Below are 16,292 nucleotides of genomic sequence, written 5' to 3'. Positions count from 1 at the left end.
AGAAAAGGAAAAGACTCCCCTCTCCCCGACCCCCTTTGAAGTAGTGTCGGGCGTCTCCTGATGTTCTCAATGGGGAGCCAGAGTGATCTTTTCCACTTTATATTTCTTTTTAAAATTTTTAGAGGCAAGGAATACCAAAGAATAGTGCTAAAGTCTTAAATTTCACTTTGGTTTTTCATTGTTCGGTTAAATCCCATATTTATAGCAGAGTTCAAGACCAAGGTCATGTCATAAAACCAGAAGTTGGCAATTTTCCCAAAGAATTTTATTGGGGAAAATTGTATTCTTTTCCATAGCTCCCATTTAGATAACCATGATACATATCCCTCCACCCATCAGTCCCGTAACTCTCTAGAACTCTGAGAGGTTGGGTAAAAGATTGTTATCATCCCATTTTATTGAAGACACTACTAAGGATCAGAGAAAGCAAACTGTTGGCCTGGGGACATTTGACTTAGCTCAGAACCCAGCTTTTCAGTGTTTACTATTCTTCCCCTAAATCATAAGCCTCTTATTTCAACAATTAAAAGTATCATGGGAACTCATATGGATACATCTAGGATAGTAACTTGGTGCCTGAGAGTCAGCTAGAGAAAGTGCACAGGAAGTTTTCTTGTTGAGTCATTTCAGTCACGTTGGGTTCTTCATGAGTCCATTCTTGGCAGAGATATTTGGGTAGTTTGCCATTTCCTTCTCCAGTTCATTTTACAGGTGAGGAAACTGAGGTAAAAAAGGGTTGTGACTTACCCAGGGTCACATAGATTGTAAGTAAAATTGGATTTAAACTCAGGGATATGAGACTTCCTGACTCCAAGCCTTATACTCTATTTACTATGCTATTTACTATACTATTTACTATACTCTATTACTATACTATATATACTATTTACTATTTATATGCCATTTACTATGCTCTAGTTGCAGAAAGATCTGAGTTCAAATCCTGCCTCTCCTTCTGGCTGTGGGATCCTGGACAAGTCACATATCTTTCAGTGTGCTGGACAATTCTCTCTTTTAAAATTTTCAATAGTATTTTAATTTGTAAATACATGTATAATTTTCAACATTTTGCAAGATTTTGTGGCCAAATTTTTCTCCCTTCCTCCCTTATCCCCCCTCTTAATACAGCAAGCAATTTGATATGGATTAAATATGTGCAATTCTTTTTTTTCTTTTTGCTGAGGCAATTGATGTTAAGTGGCTTGCCCAGGGTCACACAGCCAGGAAGTGTTAAGTGTTTGAGGTCAGATTTGACCTTAGGTCCTCCTAACTTAAGGGCCAGTGCTCTTTCCACTGCACCATCTAGCTGCCCCTAATATGTACCATTCCTTTAAACATATTTCCATATTTGCCATATTGTGCAAGAAAAATCAGATCAAAAGGGAAATAAACATGACAAAGAAAAAAAACAAACAAACGTGAAAATCCTACGCTTCAGTCCACATTCAATCTCCATAGTTCTCTCCCTGGATGTGGATGCTATTTTCCATCCTATCTGCATAGAAATTGCTGGCCAGTTCTCTAAGACTGAAGAGAAAGGTAGTGAAGTTATTTTATTTTTTATTATTTATTATAATTTTTAAATAGATGAAATCTTTTAATATTTGACAAAACCCCCAAACCAAAACAAACAAGCTTCAGAGGATATCATGTTTATGAAAGTGATGATCACTTTCTCAATGGTCAATTTATTAAAAAAAAAACAACTCAAAAAGAGAAACGTGTCAGTCTCTGTACAGAGATGCCCACAAAGTCCTGAGGTCCACAATCTCCCAGGCTGCCTTGTCAGATGTTCTAAAATTGCTCCAAGTTGCTCACTGCTCTTTATCAGAAATGGAGCTTTTCTGAACTAGGAGAGGGAATTTCTTTACCTGTAGCTCTCAACACCATGAATTCAGGTCTGGTGCAAAACTGAGACCAACAACAACTGAAAATCCTTGATGGGTAAGGATGGAGGCAGTATGGCCTAATGGTTAGCAAGTTGGACCACGGCTCTAGAGATGGCCTCTGAGAGGCCAATTAGCTCAATCTCCCAAATTTTACAGATGAGGAAACAGAGGTCCAGAGAGGTTAAATAAGTTACATGCCTGGGGTCACAAGGCAGCCAGTGGCAAAGTCAGGATTCAAACGTAGACATCCATGAATAGAACCTAGGACTCCATCCCTTCTGCCCTTCAGGAATAACTAGATTCATATCTTACCTGTGACACTCAGCTGCCTGGATTATCATGGACAATTCCATCTAACATGGACATTGTCTAAGCATCTATGGGATATTATGTTGGGAGTACAAAGTCCGAAAATAAAAAATCAGTTCTTGCCCTCGAGAAGCTTGCATTCTCTTGGCACATTAGGCAGCTCCTTGGCATTTCTCTCCTTAGTCATGGACCAGTGGTGTCTCTGGGGCAGAAGGAGTTCCCCTGTCTTGTCTGCTCCTTCCCACAAAACTTTGTATTTTTATCAAATCGGGATGTAAGACAAGCCCACATTTCCCTTTTTCCACTTTATAAGTCATTTAGGATATGCACAAACTCAAAACAAATGTTATTCTAACTACTCTCACTCCTGGCTTCCTCTCAGGGTCCCACTCCTGAGTCTCCACCCCGTATCCCTACTTTGCCGTGCTCCCTGAACTTCCTCATCCTGCCAGCTGCCTTTGCTACAAGGGCCCGGCTTTCTTCCCCCCTGGAAGATCCTTCTACTCCTAAACCTTCTCATGCCCTAGAGTCCTTCCTTTGATTGCTTGTTTTCCCCTCCAGTCTCCATTTTAAGGAGCCATGTTCCCTCCATCATACCTTGAACTTGGGAACTTTGCTCTTTCCCATACTCCCTTTCACCAGTTGTCTTCCCTCATTGCAATGAAAGCTCTTTGGGGATTGAGAACATACAAATGTGAATGTGTACAAACACATATATGCATATACATACACTCATATATGTATATCTATATATTCCCATGTCCTAGTACAGTGCCAATGTGTAATACTTAAGGCATATTTCTTGACATAACTAGTAACTCTCCTTTCAGAAAATTGCCTTTCTTTTAAAATGGTGTGATGTACAAGTGGGGTTTTCCAGCCTTCACTGGGTGGTCATAACTCTTGGTTTGAAACAATAGCACCCTTGGGCTGCCAAGAGGGAGGCCCTTCACACCAGTGCATTTTCCCATCAGCTGGGGATCTGAGAGGAAGGAGAGAGCAGCCAGACATGTCTCCTGCCTCAGGATAGCAGAGGATTTAGTCATTTCTACTACATACAACCAGACAATTAAAACTCTTTCTCTGCCTCTCTCTCTCTCTTTTTTCCTCTCTCTCTCTCTCTCTGCCTCTATTCCTCTCTCTTTTTTCTCTCTCTTTCTTCTCTTTTCTCGCTTCTCTCTTCCTCTCTCTTTTTCTTCCATTTTTCCTTTCTTTCTCTTCTCTTTCTTCCTCTCTCCCTCTCTCTATTTCTCCCTCTCTCTTTCTCCCCCTCTCTTTTTCTCTGTTTTTCTTTCTTTCTTCTCTCTCTTCCTCACTCTTCTTCTTCTTCTTCTTCTTCTTCTTCTTCTTCTTCTTCTTCTTCTTCTTCTTCTTCTTCTTCTTCTTCTTCTTCTTCTTCTTCTTCTTCTTCTTCTTCTTCTTCTTCTTCTTCTTCTTCTTCTTCTTCTTCTTCTTCTTCTTCTTCTCCTCCTCCTCCTCCTCCTCCACTCTCTCTCTCTCTCTCTCTCTCTCTCTCTCTCTCTCTCTCTCTCTCTCTCTCACACACACACACACACACACACACACACACACACACACACACCCTGGGCATTAAAAAATAGTGTAAAAGATCTTTGCATTGCAACCATATCAGGGATCATCCAGTCTAATCATTCATTTGACAGATTAGAAAGTGAAGGCCCAGAGAACATGCAGGCCACAGGTCATCTAGAAAGTGAGCAGCCTAAAGCATTTTTATCTACTTCTACAAACAACAAGGACATTAAGATTGATTGTCAGAATTACTTTTCTTTAGAGCATTTCTATCTGATTCTAGAAAGAAAGAAACAAGTATTTATTAAGCATCTGCTGTATGTCATACACTATGCTGAGCATTTTATAAATCTCTCATTTGATCCTCACAACCATTCTGGGAGATAGGTGCTATTTTTATTCCACTTTACAGATGGGGAAACTGAGATAGGCTTAAACAACATGCTCAGAATCACCTAGTTAGTGTCTCAGGCAAGAACTGAATCCAGCTTTTCCTGCCTCCAAATACTTTATCCACTGCATCTCCTAGTTGTCTCAAAAAAAAAAAAAGGAGATTGATGAGAAAAAATTTATTTTATATTTTCCATAACTTCATGTTATAACATTTTTAAACATTACAAAAAAGAGTTTGAGTTTCAGATTTTATCCCTCCCCAGGGTGAGCAATCAGATACGGGTTACACATGTGCCATCATGTGAGACATTTCACATTAATCCTTTTGTACAAGAAGATGGATGAGATAATTGTTAATAATTGGGGGACTGGGACTATGATTTCATTGATATAGGGTGTCCCGGATGAGGATCTCCCTTCTACCGGTGCAAATCCATGATTTCGTAGCATCGTAGATTGTTTAGACACTTCCTGGTATAGAAAGATTCAGCCTTGATCAGTATATGTCAGAGGCAGGATTTGAATGAGGCTTTTTCTGGCTCTGAGGCCAGCTTTCAACCCTTCCTGTGTGGCCCTGGCAGCAGCCTCCCCGAGAAGGCCGTGGCGGCCCAGTCACCTACCTGAGTAGCAGTCCCTTGTCCCATGGTCATTTCTCCCCGGATCGTTCCCGCAATATATAAGAACGGCTGCCATTTACACATCATGAAGAGCCCTTTGTAGCTCACTACAAACCTGTGGACTTGGTATGATAGATCACATTGGCCCATTTTACAGGTGAGAAGGCAGAGGCTTATTCATTGATTTATTGAGCAATTTTCCCAGGCTCACATAGCCAATACATTTCTGAGTGGGATTCTGACCCAGGTCTTTGTGAGTTCCAAACTGAGTACCATCCACATGGCCACATGGAGGAATAAAAATGGAGGTCAGGAGGGGGTGGGGATAGACCCCATGGTCTCTAAGGTCCCTTTTAACTCTCCATCTGTGTTGCAGTAATTGACCTCTTACCCCTTTTCTTCATCCTCCTCAATGCCTCAAACCCCAGATTTCTTTAGTCCCCCCTAAATCTCTGAGTTATAAACACATGACCCGATCTCCCCCTTCCCCTCAGGAACAAGAGGAGGCAATCCATCATGGGCTGGGAGTTGGCGTGAGCGGCTGTGTAAGGAGCCTCAACTTGATTTTGAAGGAAATCTGACCCAATTGGAGATGCAACTGCAGCGAGCCGACTTGTCGAGCCTCATCCCAGTGACCCGGTGTATTTCCTTTGCCAGTAAGAAGGGGGTGTTTTTAGAAGAGGGCCCCTTTGGAAAGCGAGAAGAGCTTTGAGATTTTTTTCCTGCCAGTTTCTGAGTGAAAAGAGTGACTGTATTGTTTTCCGTCCTAATGTGGCGATGCTGAACTTGCAGCATGCATGGGGAAAGGGGATGGCTCCGTCTCTGGTGTCTGACAATCATCCCCAGATGTGCATGAGATGCCTCTTAGGGGGTAGGAGGGAGAAAGTGTTCTCATCTCAGGCTAAGAGTCAGAGTCAGCAGGAGATGTGGGATGGGGATGAAGAGGAGGAGGAGGGCAAAGAGGATGAAGATAAAACCAACTGTCATTTACCCAGAAATTGAGAAAGACAAAATGGCATTTTACTGGAAAAGATCCGGGGCTTTTGGTGGTCTGCAGGCTCAGTGAATCAGCATTGTGATGTGGCAGCTACAAAAAGCTGATGTAATCTTGGCCTGAGAAACAACTTCCAGGAATAAGGAAGAGATGGCTTCCTTGCCCTCTGCCCTCAGCCTCATCTGAAGTGATGTGGTTAGTGCTGGGTGCAAGGCTGTGTCAGCGGCAACTTCAACCTATTCCGGAGAGCCAGTTGTTCAATTTTCAGTGTGAGCATTTATACCTCATAAACGGGCAAAAGCTGCAAAGCAGGTCTTGATTTATTGTTTTGTTTGATTTATTGTTTTGTCTCAACTTAAGAAAGTGGGAATAGTATGTATTAAATGTAAAAGTTATCTTACTCCCCGAGGGCCAGTTGTTAAACATTTACCACCACACTCTTGCCTGGATACGTCGGCTTAAAAAGGAAATTAATAAATAGAGAATGGCCAGAGGAGGGCAAATAGATGATTGTGTGCCTGTATCATATGAGGATCACTTGAAAGAACTGACAGTGTTTAGCGTGGAGAAGAAAATACTGGGGTGGGTGGGAAACGAGAATTGTTTTGGATGTTTTGAAAGCTGCCTTGTGGAAGAGGGCATTCTGCTTGGGCTTGCTTGGTTCCAGAGGGCAGAATTAGGAGCAGGGGCAGAAAGAGAAAAAGTCCAGACATGGATATCACCTCAATATTCACAAGAACCCGTCACCCAATGGCGTACTCCAACAATCATTGACCTGCTTGAGAGGTGGGATTGGGGTAGGAAGGGGGCTGGTGCAATGTCTTCTTCAGCTAGGGTCTGAAGAACTCTGTGTCAGGTATATTAAAGAGGCTGTTCCTTTTTAGAAAACGGAGAGCCACGATAGCTGCCAGCATCTCTTCCACCTCTTACATTCTGTCATTATATAGTAGAGTGCTGGACTTTAAGACAGGAAATGGCTTCAAATTTGGTTTCTGCCATTTATTAGCTATGTGACCCTGAGCAAGTCATTTACCTTTTCTCATAGCTTAAGGCATTCTTTAGGTTTTACCTTCAAAAACATAAATTTTTGTTGATTTTGTTGATGGAGGATTTTGTTGATTTTGTGTTGATAAAGGAAACTCCCACATTGGGAGTTCTTTTCCCTCATAAAATCACTTATATTTCATAACACACACATATGTCACATTGATAAGTGGAGTCAGGAGGTAGAGATTTGTATAGGCAGAATGATGTTTGTCTGAAAAGTAAAAGAAGTGAGGGTTTAGTGGACTTCATAGTTGGGTTCATAGCTGGCCTCTCTTACTCCCTAATTTTTTTTTTTGACCTTAGAAAACCTAATTTAATCTCTCTTGATATCAGTTTCCTGACTTGTAAAATAAGGGGTGGGGATTGCATGGCCTCCATGATCCCTTCAAATTTTATTTTTTTTTGGTAATAGTATTTTATTTTTCCATCTAATTACATGTCAAGATGGTTTTCACAAGATTTTGAGTTTCAAATTTTTCTCCCTCTCCTCCCCTCTTCTGAATATGGTAGGCAATTTGATATAGGTTATACATGTGCTATCATGTAACACACATTTTCATATTAGTCACAGTTGGGAAAGAGAAAACAAATCAAAAGACAAAAAACCCACAAGAAAGAATAAAATAAGTGGAAAAAAAACATGCTTCGTTCTGCACCCAGAGTCCATCAGTTCTTTCTCTGAATGTGGATAGCATTCTCCTTCATCAGACCTTTGTATTTGGCTTGGATCATTGTGTCACTGAGAAGAGCTGAGTCATAGCTGATCATCACAACCATAACTAATAATTTTTTTTGGTTCTGTCCATTGCAATTTTATCAATTTATAAAGGTCTGTTTCTATAGAATACAATAGTATTCTATTCCACTCTTATACTTAGCTTGTTCAGCCATTTCCCAACTTATAGACATCTCCCCAGTTTCCAATATTTTATCAGTATTTTCCTTTCTTATGATCTTGTTGGGGTGCAAATCTTGTAGCGGCATTGTTTGACCAAAGTTTAGTTCCAAATTTCTCCCCAGAATGGTTGGATTATTTCACAGCTCTACCAATAGTGCGTTAGTGTCCCAATTTCCTCTCTAACAATTATCATTTTCTTTTTTTCTCATACTAGTCAATCTGATAGTCGTGAGGTGGTAGTTGAGAGCTATTTTAATGCGTACTTCTCTAATCAAAAGTGATTCAGAGCATTTTATCATATGACTTAGAAATAGCTTTGAATTCTTCATCTGAAAACTGCTTATTCATGTCTTTTGACATTTAAAAATTGGGAAATGGCTTGGATTCTTATAAATTTGACTCACTTCTTTATATATTTCAGAAATGAAGCCTTTATCAGAACTATTTGTTATAAAGATTGTTTCCCAGCTTTCTGCTTTTCTTCTAATCATGTATATTTGTATAATCAAAATGATCTATTTGACATTTTGTAATGCTCTCTGTCTCTTATTTGGTCACAAATCTGTAAATCATTTAAAATGCCATTTAAGAATTGGTGCATATATGTTTAGTATTGATATTACCTCATTGTTTATGGAATCTTTTAGCAAGATGCAGTTTTCTTCTGTATCTCTTTTAATTAGGTCTATTTTTGGTTTTGTTTTGTCTGAGATCAGGATGTTTTATTAGTTTTTTTTACTTTACATTGAAGCATAATAGATTCTGTTCCAGCCCCTTACCTTTACTTAGTTTGTTTCTGCTTCAAATGTATTTCTTGTAAACAATATATTGTAGGATTCTGGGCTTTAATTCATTCTGCTATTTTTTTCAATTTAGGTTGGTTAATCCCATTAACATTCACAGTTATGATTTCTTACGGTGTATTTCTCTTCATCCTATTTTTCTTTTTGTTTATCTTTCTCTCCTTTCACTCTTTCTCTCCCAGATCATATTTTGCTTCTCTATGGTCTGCTCTCTCTTCTGTCATTTCCTGCCCCCTTTTATTTTCTTCTTGATTACTTATCTGTGGGATTATATATATATATATATATATATATATATATATTTATATATATATATATACATACATATATATACATATATATATACGTATACATATATATATACATATATACATATATGTATATGTATATATATATATATATATATATATATATATCATGTGCATGTGTGTAATTTCCCTCATTGAGCCAATATTGTTGAAAGTAAGGTCCAAGTGATACTCATCACCACTCTCCCATTCACTGTAATAGGTTTTTCATGTCTCTTCATGTGAAATAATTTATCCCATTCTACCTCTCTTTTCTTTCTGCCCCCAGTCGACTCCTCTTTTTAATCCCTTAATTATTTTTATGTCATTCCCTCAAACTCACCATATATCTGTACCTTCTAGCACTGTATATTCTTTCTAATTTTACTATTATGGCTACAATTTTTAAGAATTACAAGTATCATCTTCCCATGTAGGGATGTAAACTGTTTAGCTCCATTGAATCCCTTATATTTTCTTTCCAATTTTTACCTTTTAAGACTTCTCTTGGGTCTTGATATTGGTGATCAATTTTTTGTTCACTTCTGGTCCTCTGCTTATGGAAGTTTGGAATCCTTATATTTCATTGAATGACCATTTTCCCCTCCTTGAAGTATGCTTAATCTGCCAGATAAGTAATTCTTAATTGTGGTCTTAGTTCCTTTGCCTTCCAGAATTTCATGTCCCATGATCTCTAGCTCTTTAATATTGATTGCTAAGTTCCTGTGTAATACTAATTGTGGTTCCCCAATATTTGAATTGTTTCTTTCTGATGATTCGCAGTATTTTTCCTTTATTGATAATTCTGTATTTTGGCTATAATGTTCTTTGGCGCTTTTATCCTGGGATTTCTTTCCTGAGATGATTGATGGACTCTTTCTTTTTTTATTATAACTTTTTATTGACAGAACATATGCCTGGGTAATTTTTTACAACATTATCTCTTGCACTCACTTCTGTTCCAACTTTTCTCTTCCCTCCTTCTGCTCCCCTCCCCTAGATGGCAGGCAGTCTTATACATGTTAATTATGTTATAGTATATCCTAGATACAATATATGTGTGCAGATCTGTACAGTTCTCTTGTTGCACAGGAAGAATTGGATTTAGAAGGTAAAAATAACCTGGGAAGAAAAACAAAATGCAAAGAGTTTACACTCATTTTCCAGTGTTCCTTCTCTAGGTGTAGCTGATTCTGTCTATCATTGATCAACTGGAACTAAATTAGATCTTCTCTTTGTCGAAGATTTCCACTTCCATCAGAATACATCCTCATACAGTATTGTTGTTGAAGTGTATAGTGATCTCCTGGTCTTGCCCATTTCACTCATCATCAGATCATGTAAGTCTCTCCAAGCCTCTCTGTATTCATCCTGTTGGTCATTTCTTACAGAACAATAATATTCCATAACATTCATATACCATAATTTACCCAACCATTCTCCAATTGATGGACATCCATTCATCTTCCAGTTTCTAGCCACTACAAAAAGGGCTGTCACAAACATTTAGGCACATACAGGTCCCTTTCCCTTCTTTGGTATTTCTTTGGGATGTAAGCCCTATAGTAGCACTGCTGGATCAAAGGTGATGCACAGTTTGATAACTTTTTGGGCATAGTTCCAGATTGCTCTCCAGAATGGTTGGATTCGTTCACAACTCCACCAACAATGTATTAATGGAGGGACTCTTTCAATGCCTATTTTACCCTGGTTCTGAGATATCAGAGCATTTTTATCTTAATTTCATGAAAGATGCTGTTCAAATTCTCCTTTTGATTATGACTTTCACATAGTCCAATGATTCTGACATTGTCTCTTCTGGATATATTTTCCAACTCAACTGTTTTTTTAATGAGATATTTTATATTTTCTTCTATTTTTTCATTTTTGGAGGAATTTGATTGATTCTCAGTGTCTCATATACTCATAAGCATCTATTTGCCCAATTTTAACTTTTAAGGAATTGTATAAGTAACCTGGGTAGATAGACAGTAGTGCTAACAATTTACATTCACTTCCCAGTGTTCCTTCTCTGGGTGTAGTTGTTTCTGTCCATCATTGATCAACTGGAAGTGAATTGGATTTTCTTTATGTTGAAGAGACTGCTTTTTTTTTCATAATTCTCCTGCATTACTCTAATTTTTCCTCAATTTTTCATTTATCTCTCTTGTGTGATTTTTCAGCTCCTTTTTGAGCTCTACCATGAGTTCATTCTGGGCTTTAAACCACTTCCTATTTTTCTTTGGGCTTTTGGTCAGATTCTTTTGTTGTTGTTGTTGTTGTTGTTGGTTTTTTTTGCTCATCTTTTTTGGCCTTATCCCTTTCCTTTAAATTTGAGTTCTGCTTCTTGGATGGAAGGGGGCACCATCTCAGGTTTCTTGTGCCAGGGTCTGCAAACCCTTGGAGGTTTACCTGGTGATGCACTGATATTATGAAGCCAGTGGGGGATACTCATGTCTGGTACTGCCCTGAGGATGTGGGGTGTGGGGTGGTTGCTCTACTGGAGACTGTAGTGTCTGTCAGTTTGCTGGGGCTATGCTGGGGTCCTGGTGCTAGTGTCTGGCTTGTGCTGAGGCTGTTGGGGTGTTTCTGGGGTGTTGGGGCCAAAGTACATGAAGGTTTGGCCCATGGAGATTGCCCATTAGCCAAGGCCTGTGCTGAAGCACATGGCAGTTCTCAGAACTGGAGTATGGCATTCCCTTGTCTATACTGAGGCACAGGGAGGAGGGAGTGGGTGGGATCCTGATGTTGGCGAATGCCCGCTCCACTGTACTAGGCCTGAGAATCTGCAGCTGGCTTGCTGGAACGTTTCTATCCTGGACTGTGCTCCCCTTTTACCCAAATGAGACAGCTCTTTCCTGCCAATCTTCCCAGTTTCTTGGACTCAAAGATTGTTTCATGTCATCTTTTTGCTGGTTCTGCTGTTTCAGGATTTGTTTTGGGTGCTATTTGATGGCTATTTGGAGGTGAATATGGAAGAGATACATTGATTTATAGCTCATTCCTCCATCTTAGCTTTGGGATTTCCTCCCTTCAAATTTTAAAGGATTCCATGAAAATGTGCAAGTTATTTAAAATCATCATCTCATTTGAGCTTTGCAACTAAACTTGTGAGGGAGGTCCTATGGGCATTTTTAACACATGAAACAGATATTTAACTTTATTTCTCTCAATAGTATTTTATTTTTTCAATTATATGTAAAGATAATGTTCGACCTACTCTCCACATTCATTCATGAAAATGAAGCAAGAGATTAAAACATGCATTTCCATTTTTCAGTTCCAGGATTTTTCTCCCACCCTCCTTTGCCTCAGCTTCCCCAAGATAGCAAGCAATCTGATATAGATTATACACCTACAATCATTTTAAACATATTTCCATATTAGTAATGTTGTGAAAGAAAAATAAGAACAAAAGGAAAAGAAACCATGAGAAAGAAAAAACAAGCAAACAAAAAAGGGGAAAATAGCATGCATTTAATCTCCATACTTCTCTCTCTGCATGTCTTTGGTAGTTCCCATCTCAAGTCTCCCATCTACATTTACATCACCATTTAAATGATGAGCAAAATGAGACTTAAAACACAATGAGAGAGATATCTCATCATAATTAATAGAATGCTGAGTTTGGAGAGAGGAAGATTTGGATTCAAATACTGCTTCTGACATCTTCTAGGTTTGGGATCCTATATAGGAGCTCCATGCCCTGTATCTTAACTCCCTAGGCCTCAGTTTCCCCATCAAAAAGTGAGGGAGTGGGGCTGAATATAATAATTAACATTGAGATGATACTACTATGTGTCAAGCACTATGTTGAGTACTTTACAATTATTATTATCTCACTTTATCATCACGATAAGCCTAGGATAGGTGCTATTATCCCCATTTTTCAGATGAGGAAATTGAGGCAAATAGAAGTTAAGGGACGGGCTCAAGGTCACACACTTAGTAACCATCTGAGGTTCTATTCATTACTCCTCCCAGCTCTAAGTCAATGAGATTATGACTTACTTCTTGCACTTTGGTCTTCTTACTTATATGAACTGATATAAAATGAAGTGAGTAGAAACAAGGGGAATAGTACAGAAGGAGATATATATATATATATATATATATATATATATATATATATATATATATATATATATACACACATACCAGTAGAAGTATTACAAGGGAATAAACAGTAACAGCAACATTCTATTGATGTTCAACTGTGAATGACCTGGCTACCTGGATCAATACAATGATTCGAGACAATGCCGAAGGACTCATGAAAAAAATCCATCTCCAAAGAGAGGGTAGCTCTCTGATGATGAGCTTTGAGGGTAGTTTGAAGCATTACTTTTTCACTTTATTTTTGTTGCTCCCCCCAATAGGGCTAATATGGAAATGTGTTTTTCATGATTTCACATGTATAATTGATTTATTGCCTTTTGTTTGGGGAGGTGATGACTGCAGAGAGAGACAGAATTTGGAACTTAACATTTTTTGAAATGAATGTTTATGTATGGGACTGCCTGCCATCTAGGGGAGGGGGTGGGGGGAAGGAGGCAAAAAGTTGGAATAGAAGTTTTTGCAAGAGTCAATGTTGAAAAATTACCCATGCATATGTTCTGTCAATAAAAAGCTATAATAAAAAAAGAGTTTACTGCAGACTATGATAAGTAGTCAAGAATTAGGTTGCTTATTATAAAAAAAAACTAAAAAAAATAATTAGTGATCCTTAAAAAAATAAAATGAATCTTTAAAAAAAATAGAAATAATAATTTTAAAGAAGACCTAACCCTCTTTCCACTACAGTGCAACCCTTGAGTCTAGTGCTTTCTATTTTTTGTCCCTCTAGCTAGTTTAAGCATCTCTAAGAGAAAAGAGATTCAGACACTGCTTTTTTTGCTTGTTTTTGGCTCTGTAAATTCCAACACTTAAAAAAAATTAAGTCGAAGGTGGCCAAAATCCTGAAGCTTGCAGAATGACCACTGATCATATGATATGACCTGGCCCCCAGATGTTGACTGTGATGAGTCTGCATTTGTACATTATGAATGGGCCACTGGGGATGACAGTGTGGGAGGGAAGTTCAGGGAAGGCAGAAACCCTGGTCAGCATTCATACGTTGAATATTCCTTGGCTAAACCATACTCAAGCCATGTCACCCTTAGATTACATTGTTTTTGAAGAGGAAATATGGCAAATCTAAGCAGAAGGGCGGCAGGATGGACTCCAGAGGCTGCTGTCTGGATCAACACCTCCAGCTGGGCTGTCATTCAAGGCTCAGAAAGAACCTTAAGGAAAAAGAAGGCTTGTCCCAACCTGACCTTGATTAAGGTTCTCAATTTTTCATCTTCCTCCTCGGTTCCTCAATCCTTGAAATTTGGGAAAGGGGGAGAAGGAGAGGAAAGGATAAGGAGAAAGTGGGTTATGATGGAAAGAACTGTTAGACATGTGGGTACAAATACTAGCCTTACCCATTTCCTTGCATCTGTACTTCCTTTCTCTGAGCCTCAGTTTCTCCATATGTAAATGGGAATATCCTAACAGATGATCACTAAGGTTTTTTCCAATGGAAAGAGTGCTGTCTTTGGGGCCAGAGAACATGGATTCAAATCTCTCTTGAGCCTCTTATTAATTGAATGACTATGAATCCATATTGATTCACCATTTCCCCATGTATGAAACGAGAGGGTAGGATTAGATGGCCTTTGAGGTCCTTTCCTTCTCAAAACTTGTGATCTAGGATTTTAATGTCCAGACTTCAGAACGATGATTAACAAATCTCGGGATCAGATAAAAACATAAATTAAAATGCAATTTGGAAATATTTATTGAAGTAAAAAATATATTTTTTAAAAAGAACACCATGGAAAATGAAGCAAGAGATTAAAACATGAATTCGATAGAAATAAAAGAGGGGTTGGGGTAGTGAGGAATTGATGAGGGAGGATGCTTTGTAAACTTCCTAGAACAAACTCTAAGTTCTGTTCCAAATATTTATTCAACAAACAATTTTGGAAAGAGCAAGAAAAGGAATTGGACTAAATGGAGGCCTTAGAAGTCAACTAGCGCAAAGTCCTCTTTTTATATAGATGAGGAAATTGAGGGCTAAGACAAGTATTCTATAAAACTAATGCAAGTGTCTAGGGGGAATGCGAGTATCTTTTAATTTCACTTCTCTGACTTCAAATAGAGTTTTTGTTTGTTTTTTCTTTTCTTTTTTTTTTTTTTCTGTTTACGGATTTGGCCACTTCTGTCAAATCACACTGGCTGATAGGAAACATAATGGGAAATAGTCATTTTACTTTTTTTAAAAAATGGGCTGGGGCAACTAGATGGTGCAGTGGATAGACCACTGGCCCTGAAGTCAGGAGAACCTGAGTTCAAATCCTAACCACCTACAACTCTGGACAAGTTACTTAACTTCAATTGCTTGGCAACAAATAAATGAATAAAGAAATGGGCCTAAAATTTCATCGGAAATAGGGATTTCTAGTGAGGAAACATCTTATCAAAGATAATAGGTTTAGGGAGCAGCTAAATGGTGCAATGAATAGGGCACCAGTCCTGAAGTCAGGAGGACCTGAGTTCAAATCTGGTCTCAGACACTTAACACTTCCTAGCTGTGTGACCCTGGGCAAGTCACTTAATCCCAATTGCCTCAGGAAAAAAAAGATAATAGATTTAGGCTGCAAAGTAGTTTAAGAGCTCTTTTGGTCCAAGAGTTTGGAAATGAACGCTTGCTCACCACTGTAGAGGTACTTCTAGGATTTGAGCTCCAAGCCCAGTGTCCTGTCCACTACAAGACTGCTACCATATACTTCTAGCATGTACAACAATGATGGTTCCCAGTGCCTAGGCAGATGTTCTCCTTCTCAGACCATTGTAAATATGTTTTCTTTCTAAGAGTTTGGCCTAATAGTTCACCAGAGTGAAATAGGAAATCAGAACCAGATCTGAGTTCAGATCCTATCTCTGATCTTTCCTTTTTGTGTGACCATAGGATCTATCTCCTCCTTTGATCTCAGTTTTCTCATCTGTAAAATGGAGGGATTGGACTAGGTGACATCTGGCTCTGGATTCATGACCGATTCTCCATAACACCCCTCTACTTCTTCCTCACCATGGAGCCACACCCTTGATGAGTTCATCATGACCCCAAGAAGATCCTGAGTTTTTGAAGTCTATTGTGAATGAAATACAAGCTATTATGGGTCTTTCCAAGAAAGTACAATATTAAGAACAGACCCAATGGCAGGCAGACAGACAGGGTGCATGTGCCTCCCAAAGGCCATCCTGGTTAAAAGCAGAGAGGCCTTGAGAATCCCATTTGAGTTTTGGCCAGAGTAACTGAAGAGACTAGTTATTAAGACCCAGAAAGGGAATGGTGCTAGTTACTAAGAAGATGGGAGGTGGAGGGTGATGAGAATAGTAGAGAATCCACATCAGTAAAGTTCCAGAGCTGAGATGGTCTGGGAGAAGATTGTCTTACAGGTGCTGCCATCTTCCAAAATAATATTTCACTTAT

The sequence above is a fragment of the Sminthopsis crassicaudata genome, chromosome 1 (genome assembly GCF_048593235.1).
Source record: "Sminthopsis crassicaudata isolate SCR6 chromosome 1, ASM4859323v1, whole genome shotgun sequence".
Classification (NCBI taxonomy): Eukaryota; Metazoa; Chordata; class Mammalia; order Dasyuromorphia; family Dasyuridae; genus Sminthopsis; species Sminthopsis crassicaudata.
The sequence above is the reverse complement of the archived record's forward strand: the minus strand, read 5'-3'. Positions refer to the sequence as shown.